General features: G+C 40.5%; 1 long non-coding RNA gene across 1 annotated transcript; it reads left to right on the top strand.

Annotated features, from left to right (window-relative positions):
* Positions 1-15,457: 15,457 nt before the first annotated feature.
* On the top strand, positions 15,458-25,522 carry LOC129057607 (uncharacterized). The gene is made up of 3 exons (XR_008522246.1): positions 15,458-15,570; positions 17,576-18,172; positions 25,243-25,522. It is a non-coding gene; the product is annotated as an uncharacterized LOC129057607 (long non-coding RNA).
* Positions 25,523-26,968: the final 1,446 nt, after the last annotated feature.

The raw sequence follows: 26,968 nt of genomic DNA, 5'->3' as shown, positions 1-26,968 counted from the left end.
GGTTACAGTTGAAAATATCCAGCATTCCCTTAATACAGGTGGAACTTAGACACCTTGGCTCTCTTCTACAGGGAGCCTCCAGCTGACCTCCTTGGAATTTTAATGGAATTTACATTGAAAGATTTTTGTAGATGTCTATTAGGTCTGCTTGGTGCAGAGCTGAGTTCAATTCCTGGGTATCCTTGTTGATTTTCTGTCTCGTTGATCTGTCTAATGTTGACAGTGGGGTGTTAAAGTCTCCCATTATTAATGTTTGGGAGTCTAAGTCTCTTTGTAGGTCACTCAGGACTTGCTTTATGAATCTGGGTGCTCCTGTATTGGGTGCATATATATTTAGGATAGTTAGCTCTTCTTGTTGAATTAATCCCTTTACCATTATGTAATGGCCTTCTTTGTCTCTTTTGATCTTTGTTGGTTTAAAGTCTGTTTTATCAGAGACTAGGATTGCAACCCCTGCCTTTTTTTGTTTTCCATTTGCTTGGTAGATCTTCCTCCATCCTTTTATTTTGAGCCTATGTGTGTCTCTGCACGTGAGATGGTGTTGGAAGTTCTGGCCAGGGCAATTAGGCAAGAGAAGGAAATCAAGGGTATTCAATTAGGAAAAGAGGAAGTCAAATTGTCCCTGTTTGCAGATGACATGATAGTATATCTAGAAAACCCCATTGTCTCAGCCCAAAATCTCCTTAAGCTGATAAGCAACTTCAGCAAAGTCTCAGGATACAAAATCAATGTACAAAAATCACAAGCATTCTTATACATCAATAACAGACAAACAGAGAGCCAAATCATGAGTGAACTCCCATTCACAATTGCTTCAAAGAGAATAAAATACCTAGGAATCCAACTTACAAGGGATGTGAAGGACCTCTTCAAGGAGAACTACAAACCACTGCTCAAGGAAATAAAAGAGGATACAAACAAATGGAAGAACATTCCATGCTCATGGGTAGGAAGAATCAATATCATGAAAATGGCCATCCTTCCCAAGGTAATTTACAGATTCAATGCCATCCCCATCAAGTTACCAATGACTTTCTTCACAGAATTGGAAAAAACTACTTTAAAGTTCATATGGAACCAAAAAAGAGCCCGCATCGCCAAGTCAATCCTAAGCCAAAAGAACAAAGCTGGAGGCATCACGCTACCTGACTTCAAACTATACTACAAGGCTACAGTAACCAAAACAGCATGGTACTGGTACCAAAACAGAGATATAGATCAATGGAACAGAACAGAGCCCTCAGAAATAACGCCACATATCTACAACTATCTGATCTTTGACAAACCTGACAAAAACAAGAAATGGGGAAAGGATTCCCTATTTAATAAATGGTGCTGGGAAAACTGGCTAGCCATATGTAGAAAGCTGAAACTGGATCCCTTCCTTACACCTTATACAAAAATTAATTCAAGATGGATTAAAGACTTAAATGTTAGACCTAAAACCATAAAAACCCTAGAAGAAAACCTAGGCAATACCATTCAGGACATAGGCATGGGCAAGGACTTCATGTCTAAAACTCCAAAAGCAATGGCAACAAAAGCCAAAATTGACAAATGGGATCTAATTAAACTAAAGAGCTTCTGCACAGCAAAGGAAACTACCATCAGAGTGAACAGGCAACCTACAAAATGGGAGAAAATTTTTGCAACCTACTCATCTGACAAAGGGCTAATATCCAGAATCTACAATGAACTCCAACAAATTTACAAGAAAAAAACAAACAACCCCATCAAAAAGTGGGCAAAGGACATGAACAGACACTTCTCAAAAGAAGACATTTATGCAGCCAAAAAACACATGAAAAAATGCTCACCATCACTGGCCATCAGAGAAATGCAAATCAAAACCACAATGAGATACCATCTCACACCAGCTAGAATGGCAATCATTAAAAAGTCAGGAAACAACGGGTGCTGGAGAGGATGTGGAGAAATAGGAACACTTTTACACTGTTGGTGGGACTGTAAACTAGTTCAACCCTTGTGGAAGTCAGTGTGGCGATTCCTCAGGGATCTAGAACTAGAAATTCCATTCGACCCAGCCATCCCATTACTGGGTATATACCCAAAGGACTATAAATCATGCTGCTATAAAGACACATGCACACGTATGTTTATTGCGGCATTATTCACAATGGCAAAGACTTGGAACCAACCCAAATGTCCAACAATGATAGACTGGATTAAGAAAATGTGGCACATATACACCATGGAATACTATGCAGCCATAAAAAATGATGAGTTCACGTCCTTTGTAGGGACATGGATGAAATTGGAAATCATCATTCTCAGTAAACTATCGCAAGAACAAAAAACCAAACACCGCATATTCTCACTCATAGGTGGGAATTGAACAATGAGAACACATGGACACAGGAAGGGGAACATCACACTTCAGGGACTGTTGTGGGGTGGGGGGAGTGGGGAGGGATAGCATTGGGAGATATACCTAATGCTAGATGACGAGTTGGTGGGTGCAGCGCACCAGCATGGCACATGTATACATATGTAACTTACCTGCACGTTGTGCACATGTACCATAGAGCCTAAAGTATAATAATAATAATAATAATAATAAAAATTAAAAAATAAAAAAAAATAAAAAAAAAGAAAGATTTTTGACTGGTGCAGAATTTTGGCTGGTCCTGGTGAGGTCTTCTTTTTTTCTTGGAAAGTCCTTACGACTCCAGTTTGGAATTCCTTGTGTGCCTATCTCTCCCATTTAGAAAATTATTATTCCATGATGCCAGGAAGAAAAGTGTTCCAGCAAACATCAGCAATGAATTCCTGATTGGCAAGTCCAGCAAAGGCCCTGCACTTCTCATCTCATACGAGCTCTTCCCAGCATTTAACCCTTCTGAACAATCTTCCTTCCCTCATTCAATGAGACACACTCGTTTTACTCTCCTGGGACCTCTCTGACCATTCTGTTCAGTCTCTTATTCCTTCCAAATACAAAGTATTATTGCACCCGATGGTTGAACTCTTACTGTTTTTTTCTTGTTGTTGTTGCCTTTTTTTTTTTTTTTTTTTTTTTGAGATGGAGTCTCGCTCTGTTGCCCAGGCTAGGGTGCAGTGGCCTGACCTCAGCTCACTGCAAGCTCCGCCTCCCGGGTACATGCCGTTCTCCTGCCTCAGCCTCCCGAGTAGCTGGGACTACAGGTGCCCACCACCACGCCTGGCTAATTTTTGTATTTTTTTAGTAGAGATGGGGTTTCACCATTCACAGGATGGTCTCAATCTCCTGACCTCATGATCTGCCCGCCTCGGCCTCCCAAAGTGCTGGGATTACAGGCATGAGCCACTGTGCCAGGCTGTTTTGTTTTGTTTTTAATCCTCACTTGAAAATATTGCTCTGGGATTTCCAGTAGGACATGCTCTGGCAGCACTAGCATATGACAATAACCAGCAAAGAACAATAAAGATGAAAGGTGATTCAATGTCTTAAAAATTACAGTATTACACCATCCGTGGAATGAAGAGCCCTCAAAGTAACAAGAGCGTCTGAAGACCTCCTACACTTCAGATGTAGATAATGATCACCTTGAGTCATCACGGAAAAGGTACAACATCATGGACACTCTCTATTTGGAAGGGCTGGAACAAATGCATTGGGCTTTAAAGAGATTTTTATATCAATTGATTACATTTAATATCCACATTTCCCAATAGCCAGAATGACACCTTGACTTGGATGTCTAGCAGACATGACATTAACACATCCAAAGTGAACTCTGTCTTTTTCCACAGTCTGCCCCTTCCACAGCCCTCCACACCTCCATAAATAGCAACTCCATGTTTTCCTATTTTAGAGGCAAAACTCTTCTTTTTCTTATAATCCATATCAATAAACATAGTATCAAAAATGAATCCATAGTCCAATGCCTTCCTTCCTTTTTTTTTCTTTAATTTACTTTAAGTTTGGGGATACATGTGCAGAATGTGCAGGTTTGTTACATAGGTATACATGTGCCATGGTGGTTTGCTGCACCTATCCACCCGTCATCTAGACTTTAAGCCCCACATGCATTAGGTATTTGTGCTAATGCTCTCCCTCCCCTTTCCCCCTGCCGCCAGACAAGCACCAGTGTGTGATGTTCCCCTCCCTGTGTCCATGTGTTCTTATCGTTCAACTCCCACTTATGGGAAAGAACATGCTGTGTTTGGTTTTATGTTCCTGTGTTAGTTTGCTGAGGATAATGGTTTCCAGCTTCATCCGTGTTCCTACAAAGGATATGAATTCATTCTTTTTCATGGCTGCATAGTATTTCATGGTGTGTATGTGCCACATTGTCTTTATCCTTTCATGGCTACTACCAGCCTAGAAAAACTACTGTAATTTTTCACCTGATTATTCCAATTGCTTTGTAAAGGATCTCCCACCTTTGTTTGTTTGGTTGAGGAAGTCTACTCTCAACAAAAAATCACAAAGCTATCCTTTTAAGATCTTACATCATATCATCTTACACTCTGTTCAAGATTATAAAATGGCTTCTGTTTTTATTACAAATGAAGAAGTTGGTCCCACACGACCTGGCTTCATTTTCCCTGTCTGATTTCACATCCAAATATTCTTGTGCACACTCTGCTCACTCCAGCACTACAGTCTCCTTGATGTTCCTCCAGCAGCGAGTCATTGACACAACTGAGTTTTGTGGAATGGGAGCTTGTGTTCCATCTTCCTGAAATGCTCTTCCTGCTGATATCCACATACCTGTGTACACATGACAAGACCCTTCCTTCATGTCTGTATTAGACCTTTCTCTTGTTATTACAAAGAGACAAGACTGAGTAATTTATAAAGAAAATGGTTTAATTGGTTCATGGTTTTACAGGCTGTACAGGAAGCATGGTGCTGTCATCTGCTTGGCTCCCAGGGAGGCCTCAGGAATCTTCCAATCCTGCAGAAAGTGAAGGGGGACTAGGCACATCACATGGCCACAGCAAGAGCAAGAGAGAGGGAGAAGGTGCCATACACTTTTAAACAGTCAGATCTTGTGAGAATCCACTCACTATCATGACAGCACCATGAGGATGGGGCTAAGCCTTTCACGAGAAATCCACTTCCAGCATCCAATCACCCTCCCACCAGGCCCCACCTCCAGTACAATTCTACATGAGATTTGGGAGAGCACACAGACCCTAACTATGTCATTCTGCCCCAGTCCCTCCCAAATCTCACGTCCTTCTCACATTGCAACATACAATCATGCCTTCTCAACAGTCCCCCAAAGTCTTAACTCCTTCAAGCATTAAATCAACAGTCCATAGTCCAAAGTTTCATCTGAGATGATGCAAGTCTCTTCCACCTATGAAATGCAAAACAGGTTAGTACTCCCAAGATGCAGTGGGAGTAAACATTCCCATTCCAAAAGGGAGAAATCAGCAAAAATAAAGGGCTACAGGCTCCATGCATGGTTGAAACTCAGCAGGGCAGTCATTAAATTGTAAAACTCCAAAATAATCTCCTTTGACTCCATGTCCCAAATCCAGGCACTCTGGTACAAAGAATGGGCTCCCAAGGCCTTGAGCAGCTCTTCCCTGTGGCTTTGCAGGGTTCAGCCCCCATGGCTGCTCTCACAGGCTGGAGCTGAGTCTCTGCAGCTTTTCCAGGTGCAGGGTGCAAGCTATCCACAGGTATACCATTCTGGGGTCTGTAGGAAGATGGCCTCCTTCTTAGAGCTTCACTAAGCAGTGCCCTAGTGGGGACTCTCTGTGGAGGCTCCACCCCACATTTCCCTTCTTCACTGCACTAGTAGAGGTTCTCCATAAGGGCTCTGTCCCTGAAACAGGTTTCTGCCTGGACACCCAGGCTTTTCCAAACATCCTCTGAAATCTAAGTGGAGGCTCCCAGGCCTCATTTACTCTTCATTATGTGCACCTGCGGGCTTAACATCATGTGAATGTTTCCAAGGCTTATAGTTTGTACCCTCTGAAGCAGCAGCTCAAGCTGTAACTGGGCCCTTTGAGTTCCCTCTAAGGCCTCTGGGTCTATGATGGGAGGAGGTGCTGTGAAAGTCGCTGAAATGCCTTTGAGACCTTCTTCCCATTGTTTTGGCTATCAGCACTTGGCCTCTTCTTTGTTATTCAAGTATCTCTAACAAGTTGTTGCTCTGTAACCTGCTTGAATTCCTCTCCTGAAAAAGCTTTTTCTTTCTCTGTCACATGGCTAGGCAGCAAATTTTTCAAAGCTTTACACTCTGCTTTCCTTTTTAAATATGAGTTCCAACTTATTTCTTTGCTCCTGCATCTGAGCTAGGCTTTTAGAAGCAGTCATGACACTTCTTGAACACTTGCTGCTTAGAAATTTATTCCACCAGATCCCCTAGGTCATCACTCTCAAGTTAAACCTTCCACAGATTCTTATCACATGAACAAAATGAAGACAAGATTTTGCTGAGGCAAACATGCATGACCTTTGCTGCAGTTCCTAAAAATTTCCTCACTTCCATCTGAGACCTCATCACTCTAGCCGTCACTATCCATAGTTTTATCAGCATTTTGGTCACAACCACATAACGAGGCTCTAAGAAGTTCCAAACTTTCCCTCATCTTCCTGTTTTCTGAGTCCTCCAGACTCTTCCAACCTCTGCACATTACCCAATTCCAAAGATGCTTCCACATTTTCAGGTATCTTCATAGCAAGGCCTCACTCCACAGTACCAATTTTCTGTATTAACCTATTCTGGCATTGCTATAAAGAAATACCTGAGGCTGAGTAATTTATAAAGAAAAGAGGTTCAATTGGCTTATGGTTCTGCAGGCTGCACAGGAGACACAGTGCTGGTATCTGCTCAGCTTCTGGGGAGGCCTCAGGAAACACAATCATGGTGGAAGGTGAAGGGAGCAGCCATGTCACATGGCAAGAGCAGGAGCAAGAGAGACGGAAGGTGCCACACACTTTTAAACAATCAGGTCTTGTGAGAACTCACTATCGCAAGGACAGCACCAAGGGGATAGGGCTAAACGACTCATGAGAACTGAGAACTCCACCGCAATGATCCAGTCACCTCCCACCAGGCTCCACCCCCAATACTGGGGATTTCTTTTCTTTCTTGCTTTCTTTCTTTTTTTTTTTTTTTTGAGACAGAGTCTCACTCTGTTGCCCAGGCTGGAGTGCAGTGGCATAATCTAGGCTCACTGCAACCTCCACCTCCCAGGTTCAAGAGATTCTCCTGCCTCAGCCTCCTGAGTAGCTGGGATTAAAGGCACATGCTGCCATGCCCGGGCTAATTTTTTTTTTTTTTTTTTTTTTTGTATTTTTAGTAGAGACAGGGTTTCACCATTTTGGTCAGGCTGGTCTGAAACTCCTGTCCTCGTGATCTGCTCACCTCAGCCTCTCAAAGTGCTGGGATTACAGGTGTGAGCCACCATGCCCGGCTGGGGATTTCAATTCTATGTGAGATCTGGGTGGGGACACAGATCCAAACCATATCAAAGCCATTGCTCGGATGCCTTCACAGTGATGGATGTCTCCATCATCCACCCACTGCAGTGATAGATGCTCCTCATCTGATTTACAATTATATTTTCTCCTTTGTGAGTTCATCTGTGTCACTGCTTCTGTTTTACCTTCCTCACGACACTTTTTACATTCTAACATATGATGTAATTTGGTTTTGCTTCTGCTCACGACATTAGAATGGAACGTTTACAAAGGTAGGTATTTTGGCCTCTTTTGTTCACTGCTGCATCCCAGTACCCAGATGAGTGACCAGCATATAATAGGTACTCAAAACATTTCTGTGGAATGAATGAATACAGCTAGAAAATTTATTTTAGAATTAGTAAATCTTTGGCTCTCTGGAAAGTCCAATTCTTCAGAATAACATGTCCCACAGGGTTCTGCTGATCACATCTTCCTGCACTGCAGCCTGTCTATGCTACTCTGTCCACATTACAGCCTAAATTAGCTTTTGTAGATGAACTTGGAGGAATGTATTTTCCATTTTCAATGTGGTGCTTATGGGATAATACATTCGTAAGTACCAAGTCATGAGCTTCCAAACAAATTTGTGGGACACATTCTCTCTGCATGATGGGGTTCCCTCATGGTGAACCCAAGGCAGCACTTATGCTGGATACCACAGGGAGCTAAAAGTCAGGTATCTTTAATTCCAGCTCTCCTCTGTCTCAGGTCAGCTGTGTAAACTAGAGCAAGTACATTGAACTCAGTGTTTAGTTTCTTCTTCTATAAAGAGAGAGGTTTAGATTGTGTGATCTTTAACATTTCTTTCAGCATGAAGATTGTGTTTTCAAAAGGCAATAAACTATGAACAGAATTAGAAGTCATCTCAGTAACCCTTGGCTTTCATGGAACTTACTGGGTTATTTTATAAAAGCTGAAGTCCACAAGGGCACCATTGAGAACTGCCCACAAACAAATAGCTGGGCATACCCTAATTCATCTGTCTTTCAAGGAGGTCTCAGAAGAATAAGCCACGCCAGGGCTTCTTTTTATAATTCAATCGTGGCCGATCAGGAAACTTTATTAGCCAGTGAACTTGCCCTGAACCACATTGTATACTTTTTATCAGCCGATTTTCACAGAGATTGAAATCCAAAGTAAAGTGGCAGATGTTGGGTCTGGCCTCCTTGTGACTAACATTTCTATTTCCTTCTAATGAACTGACTTGCTGATTCTTTTCCCAGGTCTCTAGCTGTCTGAATGGAGGAACATTGCTAGACTGCTTGTGGTTTTGATGAGGCAGGTAAGAAGGAGGAAGCGGCTAAGATTTATCAGATGCTCACTAAATGCTCAATGCTCTCCACCCAGGCACATCACAGTACATGCATGGTTTGTATTAATGCTGACCTTTCTCAGCTTTTCTATGAATGCTTCTTCATAGAAGAAAATCAAACTGGCTGAATTTTCTAGAAAGTTGGAAATATTTTCTTATTTTTTAAGGCCAATAGTGTGAGTTGTCAGAGAATAATAATTACACTCTATGTGTCCAGAAATCATAATCCAATGTTCATGAAATCTCTTATTTAGAATATGTTTCAAGGAAAGAAAAATTATATGGGAACCCCGACATAGACTTCTTAGAGTGAGAGGAGACTTTCTCTCATCCTGCAAAGATTCTGCAACTGAAAGACTGCTGTCAGCTATCAGGGAGCATGCAGTCTTACTGTAGCAATGCACTTTATGTAATGATATTGAAGGAGGAAGAGTGATAGGAGAAGAGGATTAGTTTCCATGGAGACAACAAATTTATCTTTAATGAATGACAGTTCGCTAGAATTCTGGACGTACCAATTCATGCATTCAACAAATATTTTTTTTACATCTCCCGTGGGTCATAGTAGGTAGGTTTTGAGGTACTAATGGTGAGTATAATCTGGGAAGCTGCTCTCAAGGAGTTTATAGTGTAGGGATGGAGGCAAATGTTGTCAATAATAACACAGCTCTTAGCAAGGTGGGTTTTTTTCCCATCCCAAACCTTTCTTAGGAGGCAGTGCCTTTCTTAGCTTCTCAACCACTTTTCTCCTTGTGGATTCCAGGCTTATGTTAAATAGAATGCAAAAAGGAGGAGTGGCTGGTAAGAAGAAGACAATAGTCAGAGACTTTTGTTTAATTATGCACCAGATTGGGTGGGCGCGGTGGCTGACGCCTGTGATCCCAACACTTTGATGCCTGTGATCCCAACACTTTGACACCTGTGATCCCAACACGTTGGGAGGCCGAGGCAGGCGGATCACCTAAGGTCAGAGGTTCAAGATCAGCCTGGCCAACATGGTGAAATCCTGTCTTTACCAAAAAAACAAAAATTAACTGGGTGTGGTGGTGGGCACCTTTAATCCCAGCTACTCAGGAGGCTGAGGCAGGAGAATCTCTTGAACCCAGGAAGTGGAGGTTGCAGTGAGCTGGGATCGCACCGCTGCACTCCAGCCTGGGCAACAGAACAAGACTCCATCTCAAAACAATTTAAATAGCGATGGCTCACACCTGTAATCCCAGCACTTTGGGAGGCCAAGGTGGGCAGATCACGAGGTCAGGAGATTGAGACCATCCTGGCTAACACGGAGAAACCCCTTCTCCACTAAAAATACAAAAAATTAGCCGGGCGTGGTGGCAGGCACCAGTAGTCCCAGCTACTGGGGAGGCTGAGGCGGAGCTCGCAGTGAGCCAAGATGTCGCCACTGCACTCCAGCCTGGGTGACAGAGCGAGACTCCGTCTCAAAATAATAATAATAATAAATAAATAAATAATACATCAGATTGTGCTACCTAGCGCACAAGAAGTGTTTCTAGTCTCATAGTTATTTTAACTAGAAGTAGGCTGAAAAGATAAATTTTTCTTCACTCCCTCCTTTAAAGAAGAGTCAACTGAGCTTGATTAATACCAAAGATGCTCTGGGTATTGTAGACCTAGTGGTAAGGGTGATTTGGGTAATAACATGTAATTGCATGACCAAGTTGTGTCAACCAATGTATTCATGAGCATGCTTCCTAAATGGAGTGCCCTAGGAATTCAGGGCTGTGGTAGGGACTTTCTCTCTGTGTTCTGTGTTAGCTGCCCTGGTGAAAGCTTGGGGAGTTAGAGAATCAACGAAGATTACTTATAAAGATCAAAGTGAAGGTAATTTGTTGAGGTTTCATAAAATACTTCTAAATTTCAGGACATGTGATTTTGACCAAAAATAAGATAGTCTCTGCTGAGGGTAGGGTAATCTGTGAATGTTATGACAGCTTAATTGAGAAGGCCTAAGCCAGCAACAGAAACAACACTGCTCATGTTGAGATAAGCAATTGAATGAGAAAAACAGCCTGTAAGGGGCACTACTGTGGTTTGGATGTGGGTTTTCCCTGTCAAAACTCTTTTTGAACTTTAATTGTTTTAGGAGGCTGAGGCAGGAGGATTGCTTGAGTTCAGAAGTTCAATACCAACCTGGGCAACATAGAAAAGCCCCATCTCTGCAAAAAAATTAAAAGATAGCCAGCTGTGGTGGTATGCACCTGTACTCCCAGCTACTCAGGAGGCTGAGGCAGGAGGATCACTTGAGCCCAGGAGGTCGAGGCTGCAGTGAGCCATGATCATGCCACTGTACCCCAGCTTGGGCAATGGAGTGAGAATCCCCCCTCCATCTTAAAACAAAAACATAAACAAAACAGAGGGTTTTTTTAAATAGTTTTTTAAAAGAAATTTAATTTCAATGTAACCAATCATAGTGCCTGTAAGAGGTGATTGAGTCATTAAGATAGATTAATGTCTTTCTCCAGAGACTGGGTTAGTTCCGGTAGGAATGGATTAGCCCCCATGAGAGCAGGTTGTTAGAAAGCAAGGCTGCCTCTCATGTTTGGTTCCTTCCCATACGTGCCTGCTTCCCCTTCCCCTTCCCCTTCTCTGTGAAGCAGCTTGAAGCCCTCACCAAAGGCTGAGCAGATGGCAGCACCATGCTTCTTTGACTTCCCAGCCTTTAGAATCATCAACCTAATAAACCTATTTTCTTCATAAATTTCCCAGTTGTGGGTAGTCTGTTGTAGCAATACAAAACAGATGAAGACACTTTCTTGTCCTGAAAATTCAGCATCTTGGCAGAAGTTGTACAAGGGTGGTGGAGACAGACCTTCAAACCCAGATTAAGGCATCTTGGAGAACAAGCAGCATAGACAGGTGATGGAATGTGTGCATGGTGATTCCATCTTAGAAGTGCTGAGGAAGAATGACATCAAGGCTGGCTTTGCACCTGCTGTGGACTGGCTGCCGGCTCTAAAGCAAAGCCGCAGAGGAAGCAATGCTATGTCCTTAGATGCCAAGCCGTGGTTGACTAAGAGACTATTAAATGCATTTCCACTTGGAGATGAAATTTGAAATAATAATTTGGTTAATGTAGAGGGAAGACAGAACAGAGAGGCAGGGGAAGGAGAAGCAAGTTCTGGAGGAGCCTTTATTCTGAAGGCTGTTGGGATGCTCCAGGTTATTAATGTCAATTTGGAGAAAAGAGGGTGAAAGTCCAAACTGTAGAAAACTGAGGGCACCCACAAACAGAAGAAGAATGGAATGGCTATTCTGGGGTGTTGTCCAAGGAAAAGTGTACATCCTCTTGGGTGCAAATTGTCAAAGAGACACTGGTTGGTGTGGTGGCTACCTCACTAAGGCAGTGTAAGCTGGAAACACACCAACCTTACATTTAGGGGCGGTGGAGAATGTGTAGAGGAAGCAGCTGGTTGAGTTTACAAGGTCCTCTTTCATAACAGTTCTCACTTTTATTACCTCTGAGGGGAGGTTGGACATGTAATTACAGACTATATTCAACTGGGGAGAGACTCCCTCATGTGACAAAAGACAGGAAAATGTGGGATGATGTGTAAATGGAGGTAGGCCCCCAGCAGGGCTCAGGAACTCAGGGTTGCTGTGTGCATCCTCTAGAGCAAAGGATATACTGAAAGTCTGGATACTGTCAGTGTCTCAGCACTATTTGAGATAATTTCTAATGTCATTTGGATATTTGCCAACTGCTGTCAGTCAATGGCCAACAGTATTTGGCCAAGCCCTCAACTTATGCTCAACAGATGTAAGCAATCTCATCAAAGTTCAATGCAACTAGTCAGAGATCTCAGTTAACAGTAACTTCAGTGCTTCCTAAGAGCCAGAAGAAATGTAATCAAGGAAGCTGCAAACCAAGATTGAGGCGATCTCCTTCCTTAAATGAAAATCGGCCTATTTCAAAAGATATACAGCACCAAATAAAGTAATAGGATGTGAGAATTTTTTGTTGGAGCGGGGGTGGATGGGTATTCTGGAAAGATGGTCCTCTCAGTGATTAATGATTAAAGGGACTTTATTAGAAACTCTATGTTAATGGCAGCAATATTTGTCCATTTTGGAGCCCATATGTATCCTAGATTTTGTGGTTAACTAGAAAATCTGTGAATAAGATACATGGGAGAATTACAGAGCATGGAATAAATAGGCTAAAATTAGTAATAAAATATATCCCAAGTTAATTCTATTCAGTTACTATATGCATTCTATAGGACTTTTATAAAATATGAGTGAGCTGTCATGTAATAGCTCAACATATCATATGTTTTGGTGAACATTCCACAAGCACTTAAGAACCATGCACATTCTACAATTGCTCTATGTGGTAATCTTCTAAATTCCTACTAGTCTTACCTCAGGCTGCTACAACAAAATGTCATAGACTGGCTGATTTTAAACAACAGACACTCATTTCTAACAGTTCTGGAGGAAGGCTGGAAGTCCAAGATCAAGGTGCCAGCAGACCCAGTGTCTGGAGACGGCCCACTTTCTGGCTTGCAGATACTTGTCTTCTTGGGTCATCCTCCCATGGTGAAGACAGGGCTCTGCTGTCTCTTCTTCTTCTCATGAGGGCACTAATCCCATCTTGAGAGCAGTACCCTCAAGACCTATTATAACCTTAATTACCTCCTAAAGGCTCCATCTCCAAATACAGCCCCACTTGGAGTTAGGGTTTGAACATAAAAATTTGACATGGGGGAGCACATAAACATTGAATCTATAACACTGCTTAAAAAATTTTCTTGTTCAGTTAGAACGGAAACAAAAGTGTGATTAAATATTCCATTGTGACTGTGAATTTGTCTATAACTGTTTTCAGGAATTTTTGTTTTTAGTAGTTACCTTGATGGTGTTCTCTTAACTTCTAAATCTGTGGTTTGGTGTCCATAACCGTTTTTGAAAATTTTCAACCATTCCTTCTGAAAATATATCTTTTGTCCCATTATCATTCTCTCCTTACACTAGGATTTCAGTTATGCATATGTAGCCCTTCTGATGGCATCTTGCAGTTCTCAGCTGTTCTGTTCTCCTTGGTCACGTCTTTCTCTCTGTATTTTGGTTGGGAGATTGCTGCTTACCTATACCCGAGTTCACTGATTCTTTCCTCAGCCTCTCAAGTCTACAGCCTGTCCACTGGGAAGGAAGCATTCCTCATTGCTCTTACTGCATTTTCATGTTTATGTCTAGGATTTTTGCTGGATTCTTATCTTTCTGGTTTCCTGCTAAAATTCAACCACGTGATCTTGCATATTGTCTACCCTTTAGACTACAGACAGAAGCACAATTATTTTACATTCCTGGTCTGATGACTCTAGCACCTGCATCATCTCTGTGCATGATTCTGATGCTTGTTTTGATTCTTTGCAGAATGAATATTTTCCTGGCCTTTTTTATGCTCCATATTTTTTGTTGAATTACAGATATCTTGTGTAAAACTGCAGAGCCTGAGGTGAATAGGTATTTTTTTTACCTGCAAATGGGCATGACTTTCCTTCTCTTAGTAGGGAGTGGTTTGAGGCTGTATAGCTGGAAGCTGAATTTCTTTCTCTGGGGATTTGTTTTTGTACACTAAATGGTAAATCAACAAAAGCTTTATTTTTTAATCTAATGTAATGTGATTTTTTTTTTTTTGAAATGGAGTCCTCACTCTGTCACCCAAGCTGGAGTGCAATAGCACGATCTCAGCTCACTGCAACCTCCATCTCCCAGGTTCAAGGGATTATTTTACCTCAGCCTCCTGAGTAGCTGAGATTACAGGCACACACCACCACACCCTGCTAATTTTTGTACTTTTAGTAGAGATGGGGTTTCACCATGTTGGCCAGGCTGGTCTTGAACTCCTGACCTCATGTGATCTGCCCGCTTCGGATTCTCAAAGTGCTGGAATTACAGGCGTGAGCCACCGCGCCTGGGCTGAAAGCTTTACATTTTAGATTAGAAATTAGATTTTTTTTTTCTGCTTATCACCACGTCTTTTTAACATCTTATTGGAAATTCTAGCCCAGGATAGTAAATTAAGAAAAACAAATAGAAGGTATTTATATGAACAAAATCCAAAACATTACTATTTGCGGTTGAATTTACGCATATAAAGTCTCAGCAATTCTATTCCTAGTTTATAATAATTAAAATGTTAGGTGAGCAAGTTGTGGAAATAAAATTCCATATATAAAAATCAATTAAATTTTGGTCAGAAAAACATATTAAATTAAAAAAAAAAAAGCCTCTTTTAAAATAGCAAAAACATTAACCAAGTTCTGTCAACCACGACTCTGCAACCCAGGATGTTTCTGTGTTTCTGGCCTCAGAGTGATCCTTCCCCAAGGCGAATCTGCAGAGCCCACGTGGCTCAGTCTCAAATTCCAACAAAAGTCGCAAAGAGCCTGTCCGTCTCACTGTTCCTTTTAATTCCACAATCTTGGGAGGAGGTCTCTGAGCCTCGCAGTGCTTTTCTTTCTTCGCCAGGCATGAGGACAAACGCTGTCCTAGACCCTGCCGGTAAAGCGCTCACTGTGTTCGTGTGGGGTCCGCTCTACGTTGATGGTTTCCTTGGTTCAGAAAGCTGGGCTCTTCCTTTTGACTTAAGGCCACCCACCCATCCCCTTTCTTGCGTCACATTTCCAGTAATTGACTCCGTAACTGAACATTTTTTCTCTCGCCGTATTTCCCTGCCTGGTCGTCCCACGCCCATCTCCATAGCGGAGGGCTGCTCCACGTCTCGGGCTCAGGGGCTGGATTGCTGCCCCTCCTCCCCACCTTCCTCAGCTGCAAAGGAGCATCAGCTGTGCTCTCACTGGTAACTTCTTGCCCAAATCAAGATTGGAAGTTTTAGTATACACACAAAAAAACTCATGAAATGCCTCTATCAGATGGGGAAAGTAATAATTACAATTAAATTTCATATATTTTCGCCTTAAAAAAGAGGCTGGGCTAGTGTCCACAGGGCAGGGGGTTTTGTCCATTTTTTTACAGTTTTTCCCAATGCCCAAGATGGCTCTTGGCAGGTAGTGAGCAGGCCTCAGGGAGTCTGTGTGGACAAGTGAGCTCACACGTACAGCCCAAGACAGACTGGCCAGTGGGCTTCGGAAAATTAATACGAAATTCAGATTCATCATCACTATGTACAGCACCCATATGTCCCAGATTGTCTAGGACAGACCTGATATCAAATATTCTGTCCCATTTTCAGAGCATGTTTCAGACCATATGTCCACATTTATGTTTAAGAAAATACAGTATTCATTTCTTTAACAAGAAAGTAGGCCCAAATCTCGAAGAACCACTCCTGACTCTAAATGGCTCTTCCTTGCCATGCTAAAGGGCTAATGTAAATTCTCAGTGTTCCCCTGGGGCCCACACAGAGAGCAGCATCTCCAGAGCCAGGGCCAGGGTCATGCAGAGGCGACACTCAGCACGTGCTCAGGCGTGGAATTCGAAGGCCGTGACCGTGCATCAGCCCTTCTGGGAGCCAGACCAAAATAATTCTAATCACTGTCACCATTTCCTGAATATTATTCTGTGATTCATGTAACCAACTCTGAAATTTTTCTTTACTTGTGGCAAAGTAGACACATTTAATCTCTCTTAAAGGACAATTATCTGAGTATCTCCTATTGTTTCCTGCTTTTTGGAATGGTTTAGACACACATGTGCCCATCATTGCACAGTAACACAAATAAAAAATAAGGAATAATAATTGATCCTTGTCCTAGTTTATTATATATAGTATTTTATGCTGTTTTCTGTAAGGAGTTATTCCCTTACAGGAAGAAACCACTCTTTGGAAATGCCATAAATGACATAGCATAGCATATATGGTACCATTCCATAAATTTTCCTCTGAATTCTGAAGGTCAAAATTTAATACCATGAGATAGTTATGTCACTTAACAAAGGTCCCAAAATACCACTAGGACACATTGACCACCTGGAAAATATGTATTCATATAAAAACAAAAATACCATGCCATGACTAGGTTATTATTTAATTATTTCAAAACAAGATTTATAACCCAGTTCAAATGATGTGTTATAATTTAATAAATTTATATCTGTATTTATTGAACAATTTCTTACTAAAGGAAAGTTGAAAATCTGATAGAGATAACCTAATTATAATATCTAATTACAGAATGAAATAAATCACTAAAACCAGCATAATGAGTCTTAAATACTAATTAATATTCAGACAAGAAGCTGGAATTTTGACATTCTAGTCATGCAGTAAAAATCCAGGAGCACGAGGGAGCGTGCGGGGTGTTTTGTCATTTTGAATTTGAAATTCCTCACACCTTCTGCATTGTTCAAATGAGTGCTGCGTTCTTCTACGCTTTTGTTAATAATGGTCTAGACCTGTCACTAAAGTGCTGTTAATGCCACTCGCCATGTGGAAAGTCTTAAAGATAATTTTGCTAAAATCAGTTAAGGAGGGAAAGCTACAGAAGGTTTTTTAATCAGTGTTGTAAAAAAAGCAATGACTTTTATCAGAAGAGGGTGGAAATAAAGGGTCTCCAGAGAGGCCGGTGATCTGGTAACAAGTATCTGAATGGAATTAAAATACCCCAGCGGAGTGTGCACCTCCACACTCTTTCTCATGTTGAGAGTGGGGCTGATACTGAGGCTCAGAGGCCAGACTCCAGTGAGCCTGCCAGATGCAACTCTCAAGTCCACCCTTCCCGGCAAACGTGGGGATGTGGTCACAGCTCTGCTAGCTGGGTCAGCTCCTGTGGGACCCAGGGACGACAGTGCCACACACGGCATGTAAGTCACTTTTGGAAATGTTTTTACATATTTTGCTGCAGATACTTCTCCTAACTGAGGGAGGCCAGGGCCACTCCTCTCTCCCTCTTGTGGTCCAGGTTTGTACTCAGCCATCTCCAGGATCACAGTGACCAAAAGCAACAACAAACAACAAGACACCCAGCTTGACAATGGTTGCCTATGGAATAGCAGAACACAGTCATGGAAAAAGTAGCAAAAAATAAAAAAGTGATGGACTCATACATGAGTGAATTGAAGTGAAGGACAAGTCTTGAAAGGAATGAGGCTGTGGGGACCTCACGCGAAGGAAAGCAGAAAACACCACCCCGGTCAGCATTGCTTCTGCAGGAAACTGTGCTAACACCATCAGAGGCATCGTTGCTAAGACAGCGATCCAGAAAGAAAGAGCTGCTGAAGTTTTCTCCAGCTTGTCAAGAACATTAGGAAAGTAGCTTCTTTTAAAACTTACGTAAAACTGGATTTAGGCCATGCCTGGAAGCAACCACAACACAGCTTCTTTTCCATCCCCTGGCACCCGCTGGCAGCCTCAGCAGCTGACCTCCAAATCACAGACTGGAAGGTGCCCCAGAGGCATGGCTGATCCACAGGATGCCGTAGGATCCCATGGAAGAACTCTGGTACCAAGACAATTGTTTCCAATCATATATGATTACTCTAACCTGGATGTGTTTTGTTGATAAAGTACAATTATAATAAGTGAATTGAGATGCATTTCAGGAAGCAGTAGTGTATTCTCAGCATCCTAATCAGAAGGAGAAACTCAGTAGCAGGTAGGCAGGCAGAGGACATGAAGCTGAGCCTTCCACCTGTATGGTCTTGGGTAGGTCACTTCATGCTGCTGAAATTTAATGTTTGCTTTAATAGAGGCAAGGTGACCAAATGGGTCACAAACTCCTTTCTGATTCTCCTGTTCTATTTGCTCTTTCTTGTTATTAAAGAATGTCCAAGTCACTTAATATTAAATTAAGAACACTTCATGAAATTTGCTCTTCCTAAGTCACAGATAACTTAAATAATGCTGTATTAGTCCATTCCCTCATTGCTAAAAGGAACTACCCGAGACTGGGTAATTTCTAAAGAAAACGGGTTTAACTGGCTCACAGTTCCACAGGCTGTATGGGAAGCATGGCTTGCAGGCCTCAGGAAACTTGCAATTATGGTAGAAGGGGAAACAGGCACATCTTACCTGGCTGGAGCAGGAGCAAGAGAGAGAAGGGGCAGCTGCTACGCACACTTTTAAACAACCAGATCTCATGAGAGCTCACTCACTATCATGAGAGCAGCAAGAAGGAAATTTACCCCCATGATCAAATCACCTCTCACTAGGCCCCACCCCCAACACTGGGGATTACAATTCAATGTGAGATTTGGGTGGGGACACAGATCCAAACCATGTTAGACAATGAGCCCACTGGTAGCTGGTCACACCTTCCTTCCAGAGGGGTCCTTCTCCTTGGATTTTCTCTTTCCCTCTTTCTTGGTGTCCTTTTCCTCCGAAGTCCTAATTCTCATTGGATGTCTGTTTTCCTCCATGTTTCTTCACGTCCCCCCACCTGGGAAGTAATTCCTGATATCCTCAGAATTTCTTCTGAGTTCCCATGTTTTCTCACAGTGTATATATATCTTATGTGATTTTATTTATCCATAGCTTCAACCACCATCTACAGGCTGCAATTCCCAAATGTTTATTTTCATTCCAACTTGTTATATTAACGTTTTAGACTCCCTTCTTAGCTATTTACAATAAAACTCCAGCTGGATATATGCTATATGTATTAAGATTAAGCACATTAAAATGTTAACTAGTATTGTCCTGCACCTTATCTCCTGCATATAAATATAAACACCCCTGTCTAAATTGTCACTAATATCAGAAACCCAAGAGTAAGTCCTAGACCTTTTCTCCTTCTTCCTATAAGCTGTTTTCTAATCCTTCCACCATCAAGCCCTGCCCGCTGCACTGCGTAACTGTTTATTAACTATTTCCCTCCTCTCAATCCGCACTGCTGTGAATTCTCACCTTATCGTTTCTCACCCTGACTGCCGTGATACTTTACAAAGTGCTCTCCTGTCCCTTGTCTGCCTGCTTTCCAATTCATCCTCACAGAGGCTCAAAGTGACCTTTTAGAATGTATGTTTAATCATGCAACTTCAAATCCCTCAACCACTCTCAACTATCACCCAGAGCAGTGCACACTCCATTCGGAAGATGCACCCTGATCTGGGGTGTGTGACTTCTACCCCTCCTGCCACATCCCAGTCAACAGCCCTATGCCAGCAACAGCCCTACGCCAGCAACAGCCCTACGCCAGCAACAGCCCTACGCCAGCAAAGGCTTCATGACTTGGGCTTTCTAGCAACTGTGATTTTCAGCCACTCCTGCTACATGCATTTGCATACAGACCAAGCTTCTTCTCCCCTGACCTCTTCCCTGGACCCCTCTGGTATCACCCCCACTTGACTAGAAGCTCTTTGACAGTGACAGTGAGGGTTGGCCACTCATGTCAGTTCATCCCCTGTGTAGGGCCTGGCTCCAGGTGTCCAGTTGGTGCTGGCTGAATAAAAGAATACAAATAAACTGTATGTTAGAATAAGAATAGAATGTATGTCCTTCATTCAAAACAGATTTATTGAGCATCTGTCCTGTGTCAAGAACTGTTGTAGGTGCTCAGAGGTATCGGTGATTGAAATAAAGATACCTGTCCTCATGAAGGTCACCTTCTGGTATGGAGAGGCAATAATTATAAATAGGTATAATAAACAAGTTATATCATGCATTTAATCTGCTACGGAAAAAGACAAGTCAAGCGGGCAGAAGTTGATTAAGAGTACTGAGCCAGAGGTTAGAGTGGCTGGGGTAGACATCATCTGGATGGTGATGTGTGAGCAAAGATGGGAGAAGGGGATGGTGGGAACCCACGGTGAGGGTGTCTGGAGGGGCAGTGTGCTGGTGGAGAAAACAGCCGTTGCAAAGGCCAAAGGCCAGAGATTGTGGCTCAGGTTCTACAAATAGCAAGGGGAACCATAGTAACACTGCTTAAAAGATGCTGGTAGAAATTGTATACAGCTCCAAAATCAAATCAGTATTTCTCTGGCATAGAATGTACTGTTCAGTTAGTTAGAAAGATTCTAGATCTTAGGAAAAAAACAACAACAATATATTGTTGTTAACAATATATTGTTTTTCTTTCCTAGTAAACAGAGAGGGATAAAAGTTATTTCACAAGTATCCAAGAACCACAAACTAAGAGGAGGAATGGGTTTAGAACTGGAAATAGACAGCTTAAAATTTGCATAATATCCAGTGCTGGCAAACTATATAAAGAAATAAATTATGACATATCTATAAGATTAAATACTCTTAAGCAATTACAAATCACACTACAAAAAATTAATGCAATGAGAAACTGTTTACTACATAATGTTAAGTGACTGAAGAAGGTTGCCTAATAACATAAAGAAGCTCCTATTTTAAGCTTAAATTATGCACATATGCTTTATAATACTTGAAGAAATAAACAGTATGGTGGGGAGAGGGTAGTTTGTATATTCATGTTGTACTTCTATATATTTTGCAAATTTTCTAAAATGAATAAGTATAATTTTTAATATCAAAGAAAACAATGCTATTAAAAAAGAAACAGAGAAAGCTCTGTAACAGAACTCAACATGTGTTTTAAGAACTTAAGAGAAGCCTCACATATCTTTGGAAAAGAAAAGCATTGTTCAATAATTGCTGCTGGTAAAATTGGAGTTATTGAACAATATGTAAGTCCTTCCCTCACACCATTCACTAAAATACATTCCAGTCATGTTAAATCATATACAGAAAATTCTTAAGGAACATCAGGATTAAAACCCTAAATTGTCTTCTGGTCAATGATGACAGATTGACCACATGTATTTACATATTTTTCTTTCTATAATACTGGGGAATTTTTTTAAAAATTACCTAAATCCATAGCAACCAAAATGATAAAAAATATGGATGGAGAAGTCATATTTTTTTAAGCAGGGAGGATGAAGCTACAAATAAAATGTCTGTATAGACTGATATCAAAGAGGAGAAAACTGACTTGCCAAGCAAATCATGTGAAAAATCTCAGAAATTGTTGGTATTGGTATCAGTGAAGTGAGGAGATGATGTGTAGAGATGGAAACAGGTGCACCAACTGCACATCTGTGAATGGAGATGCCACATTTTCCTGACTGTGTGTATTCAGAATAATACTAATCAGCCTCCATGTAATCCCCATGCACACAGCTAGAAAATTGAATGTAGGCTTATTTTATAGTAAAAGGAAGTAAAATGTGGGGCTGAGAAAATGGTGGTCTTTTAAATATGATTTTAAAGACAGCCCCTAAAAGAATTAGCAATTCAACTCCTAGAACATATATCCCCAGACATAATATCCAAACAAGAGATTAGATAGTTATTCTCTGGAGAAACTAAATAGTCCCGATTTTACCCAAGTACATTCAGAGTCCTAAAAGGAAATGCTTGCCTTCCAGGCTGATCAATCTGCAATGATGCTAAGCAATGAACAAGTCTTACCCACACATTCAGAGCTCCTAATCAGCTTGTCACTACACTATGTGCAAATCTAAACAGTCAGATATGTCTTTACACTTGCAATCAGTTTTCAACACACACACACAAAATGCAGTTAAGACAAGTGCAATGACTGGGTATGAAGCAAACAGAGATAATGCATTAAGGAAAAGAAAAATTTTAAGCTTCTAAATCTTAGAATACTAAGAAAATAAATTGTATCTATAAAATAAGAGCAGTTTGCTATGAAAAGAAACAACCGGAAGACAAGAAAAAACATTAAAATTAGGAATATAGAAAGTCAAATTAAATATATATTAAATACCTATGTCTATGAATGGGAACAGTGTAAGAGGATTAACTTTTAAAAGACTACCATAGATACAGAGAGGAAAGCAATCACTTCCATCCAAGAGATCAAGAATTAGAAAGACATTGGCCTTTTTGAGGAAGATATATTATGCTAGATAATAAACATAGCCTTACCTTCGAATTTTGAAGAAAAAAATATTTGCAATTTTATACCTAGCTAAGCTGTACAATGACTGTGGAAATAGAATAATAAGAGAATTTCCAAAAATTTAAGGATTCAGAAAATTTGACCATCATGTCTTCTTTCTTAGTAACATAAGGAAGAATATATTTCAATGAAAGGTGAAAGTAAGTCATGAAAAAGTAAGATACAGAAAACAGGAAACATTAACACAAAAGAATTATGAACTAAGTTTCTGCATGACAGCTATATGGTAGGTCTAGACAAAAAAAAGGTAAAAATTGGAAAAGAATATAAAGCTTGGAAAGGAAGTATTCAGGACATGAAGTGACCAATTATTTGCTGTAATGGATTATTTGGAGTAAAGTGATTTAAAGTACTGCATAACTGATGGATCATCGGAAAATTTTTTTCTTTAAATAGGTAGAGTGATATAGGCATAGATTTCTACTGCTATTGCCATGAATAATATTTACATAATACAGTGTCATGAGTTGAATTATGTCCTCACAAAAGATATGTTAAAATCCTAACCTTGAAAATACATCAGAATGTGACCATATTTGGAAATAGGGTCTTTAGAGCTGTAATCATGTGAAGATAAGGTCGTGAGGATGGGTCCTAATCCAATGTGATGAGTGTCTTTACAAAAATGGGTGAAAAGAGAGACACAGAGAGAACACTATGTGATGACGAACACAATAATTGGAGTTACAAAGCTGCAAGCCAAGAAATGCCAAGGATTGCCAGTAATCCACCAGTGTGTGGGAGGAGATCTCAGACAGCACATAGCCCTGCTGATGCCTTGATTTTGGAACTGTAGCCCCCAGAATTATGAGTTAATACATTTCTGTTGCTTGGAGCACTGCAGTTTGTGGTACTTTGCTAGAGCAAATATCCCTAGAAAAATGAATACATTATGTAATTAATGTTTATTAATTTAAACAAAGATTATGACATAACCATGCTGGCAGAGATACATGGGATGTAAAACTGCTACATCTTTATCTATTATAAAATACATTTTGTAGATAATGACTGAACTTGATAAATTAAGAAAAAGCAGTATAATCATATTAAGTGAGCATTTATTATGCATCTTTATAATGTCCACTATATTTATATAGAGACACATATCAGAATGATAGAAAATTTAACTTCATATTTAACATATAATTTATAACATGCCAAGTAGTATTCTAAATGTCTTACAGGTATTAATTCTTTTATCGATCTAGTAATTCTATGAGGTGTTTTTATTATCATCATTTCCATTTTTCATATGGAGAAACTGAGAAGGAAGTGCTAAAAAACTAAGTGATTCCACATATGAGTGAGAACATACAGTGTTTATCTTTCTGGTCCTGGCTTATTTCACTCTACATAATGTCCTCCAGGGTCATCCATGCTGCTGTGAAGGAGAGGATTTCATTCTCTTCTATGCTACATTTTCTTTATTCACTCATCCGTTCATGGGCATGTCAGTTGATTCCGTATCTTGACAGTTGTGAATAGTGCTGCAGTACTATAGTATTCAGTATTTGGTATTCAGTATTTATTTGCATACTGATTTCATTTTTGGGGAATATATACTCCATCATGAGGTTACTGGATCCTATGGTAAGTGGCAAAACCTGAATTCAACTCAAGTACCCTAGGCCCAAAGTCTATCATGGTAACCACAACAATACGCTGCATCTAAGACAATTGTTGAGGATCTGTGACAATGAATTGAACATAAATTGTCTCCAAGACGGTTTGTAAGATAAGGGACCATTGGACACTCTCATACACAGATGGATGTACAGCTTTTCTAGAATACTGTTGGTGTGAGCTATTAAATTTCTGTATGTGGATGTGTGTTTGTGTATGTGTGTGTTTCTATGAAATGATTGTACATGGGCACAAAAAACATGAAAAGTAGAATGCATAGATATTAGGTAATGGCAAAAAACACAATTACTTTTGCACCAACCTAATATATCCATGGAATATTATATAATAAAAAACTATACAGCAAATAAACTACCATTACATTGGTGTAATTTGAAAACTCTTTGGAAAATTAGCAGTCTCTACTTTAAACTGTGCATGTACATATTCAGCAATTTTACTTCCCAACAGAAATAGGGAAGTGAGTTTATAAAACAAAAAACATAGAATGCTCATAGGAGGGCTAAATGTATTAAGCCCAAACATTTTATGCAACGTCCTTCCAAAATCGAGCAGAAACATAAATTGTGGCATATTTACACAACAGAGGACTGTCTGGTGGATATACGTAGCATCATGGATAAATCTTACAAACAAAATTTTTAGCAAATTCAGCCAAACAAAAAGAAAAGAATTCATACTGTATTATTCTATATATACCTACAATTTTAAAAAGAAATATCATCTATGATTTTAGAAGTCAGAATAGTGGGTACTTTCTAAGAGAAGAGAAACGAGACAATATGGGAAATTTTGGTGTATTAATAATGTTCTATTTCTTGATCTTGGTGGTAGTTTAGTGAGTGTAATAACTTGGATATTATTTCTTGAATTGTGTACCTAGGAGTTGTCTACTTTTTATGGAAGTATATTAAACTAAAGTTGAAAATAGTATGATTAATCAATACATCTTCTCTGTCATCCCAAAGGAGAAGAGTTTTGTGCAGTAGAGAAATACAGAGAGGCTGAGTGCAGTGGCTCACGTCTGTAATCCCAGCATTTTGGGAGGCCAGGTGAGAGCATCTCTTGAGGCCAGGAATTCGAGACCAGCCTGGGTAATATGGCAAAACCCCATCTCTACTAAAAATACAAAAATTATCTGGGTGTGGTGGCGCATGCTGGCAGTCCCAGCTACTCAGGAAGCTGAGGTTGGAGGATCACTTGAGCCCTGGAAGTTGAGGCCTGGACAACAGAGTGAGACCCTGTCTCAAAATAAATAAATAAATACAGAAAAATAAATACAGGTATATTTGTAAACAACAAAACCTCCTGAAAGGAAAAGATGTGGTTAAGGATGGAGTGTTCCTTTGAAAAATGGGATGAAGATTTGCATCTTGGCTCTGCTGCTTTATATTGCAACCCCTTGGTCAAGTAGGAATCATTAGTTTCCTCGTCTGTAATATGGGGCAGATAATCTTTCCTGGGGCTTTTGTGGGCATTAAGGGAACCATCCAATGCAATGTGCTAAGCAAGAGCCTGACATAGCACAGGTGCTCAGCTGATGCCTCCCTCATTCTCTAGGCAACGTACACACCAAGCCAGGTGATGACCACCATTTCCCTCAAAACCATACTCCTCATACTCCTCTTTCTCTGCTGTTGCTGTAAGCTATTTATTGACTTGTGATATTCTTTATTTGATTTTATTTTTAATCTTTTTAGGTTCTTTGCTGTTTCCAACTGAAGCTAGACATTTTCCTCCTCCCATGAGTACAAGTTTCTTTCTCTAAAATTAAATTAGTAAAAGGGTTTATTTAAAAAGTTACACTTCTTAAGTGTAACACATTCACAAAGTATAAAAAATTATTAGTGTACTTTTGTATATTTTTGACCATACCTGAAACATTGCCTTAGGGTGGTGTCCAACGCAGTTTACCCAATTCCATTTTTAGTCTAGCCCATCTGTTCTTCCTTTCACTGCTTCTCCTGTTGCCTTGCCCATGTAACCTTTATTCTTGGCCTTCTCTGCTTTCTGTGCCACCCTAGTCCCCTCCAGAATGAGCCAGTGCCCCTACTGCTTGTGGGGAGCATTCACAAAGAATAAGCAGTTGGCATGATTCATTTTTTGTTTCAGATCTTAGACCTGAATCTTCTGTTCCGTTCTATCTTGCTCTCAGCTTCCACTTTTCCTGATTTCCTGGACTTCTTAACTCCTGCTTTACACCTGATGTTCTTCTCCTGGCCCCTTGTTTTGGAAATCCAAATATACTGCTCCCCTGGTATTCACACTGGAAGTCTTGTCTTGATTTCCATTTGACTCTACATGGAAAAGGAGAAAAATAAACTTTCATCGATGACCTTCTAAATGGGATGTGTTCTGATTATTTATTTTTGTTTGTTTTACTTGGAGGATGTGGGAGTTATAAATATAGGATGTGGGAAAAGTAAATGGGATAGGTTACAGAAAAGGATGATCTAGAAACCCAAAGAAGGCACAGATTACTTAGAACTATGGTTCTTAATCAGGGGTGATTTGTCCCCCAGGGTATATTTGGCAATATACCCTGGACTTTTTGGGTCTGCATTTTGTCTGCACTTTTGGTAAATGTCACTTGTGTCTAGTGAGTAAAGGCCATAGAAGCTCATTAACATCCTACAACGAAGAGAGCCCCTGACAATGAAGAATTCTCTGGTGACACGTGTCAGCAGCACTCAT

This window comes from Pongo abelii, chromosome 12 (genome assembly GCF_028885655.2).
Source record: "Pongo abelii isolate AG06213 chromosome 12, NHGRI_mPonAbe1-v2.0_pri, whole genome shotgun sequence".
Lineage (NCBI taxonomy): Eukaryota > Metazoa > Chordata > Mammalia > Primates > Hominidae > Pongo > Pongo abelii.
This window is presented reverse-complemented; position numbering and strand designations above follow the sequence as displayed.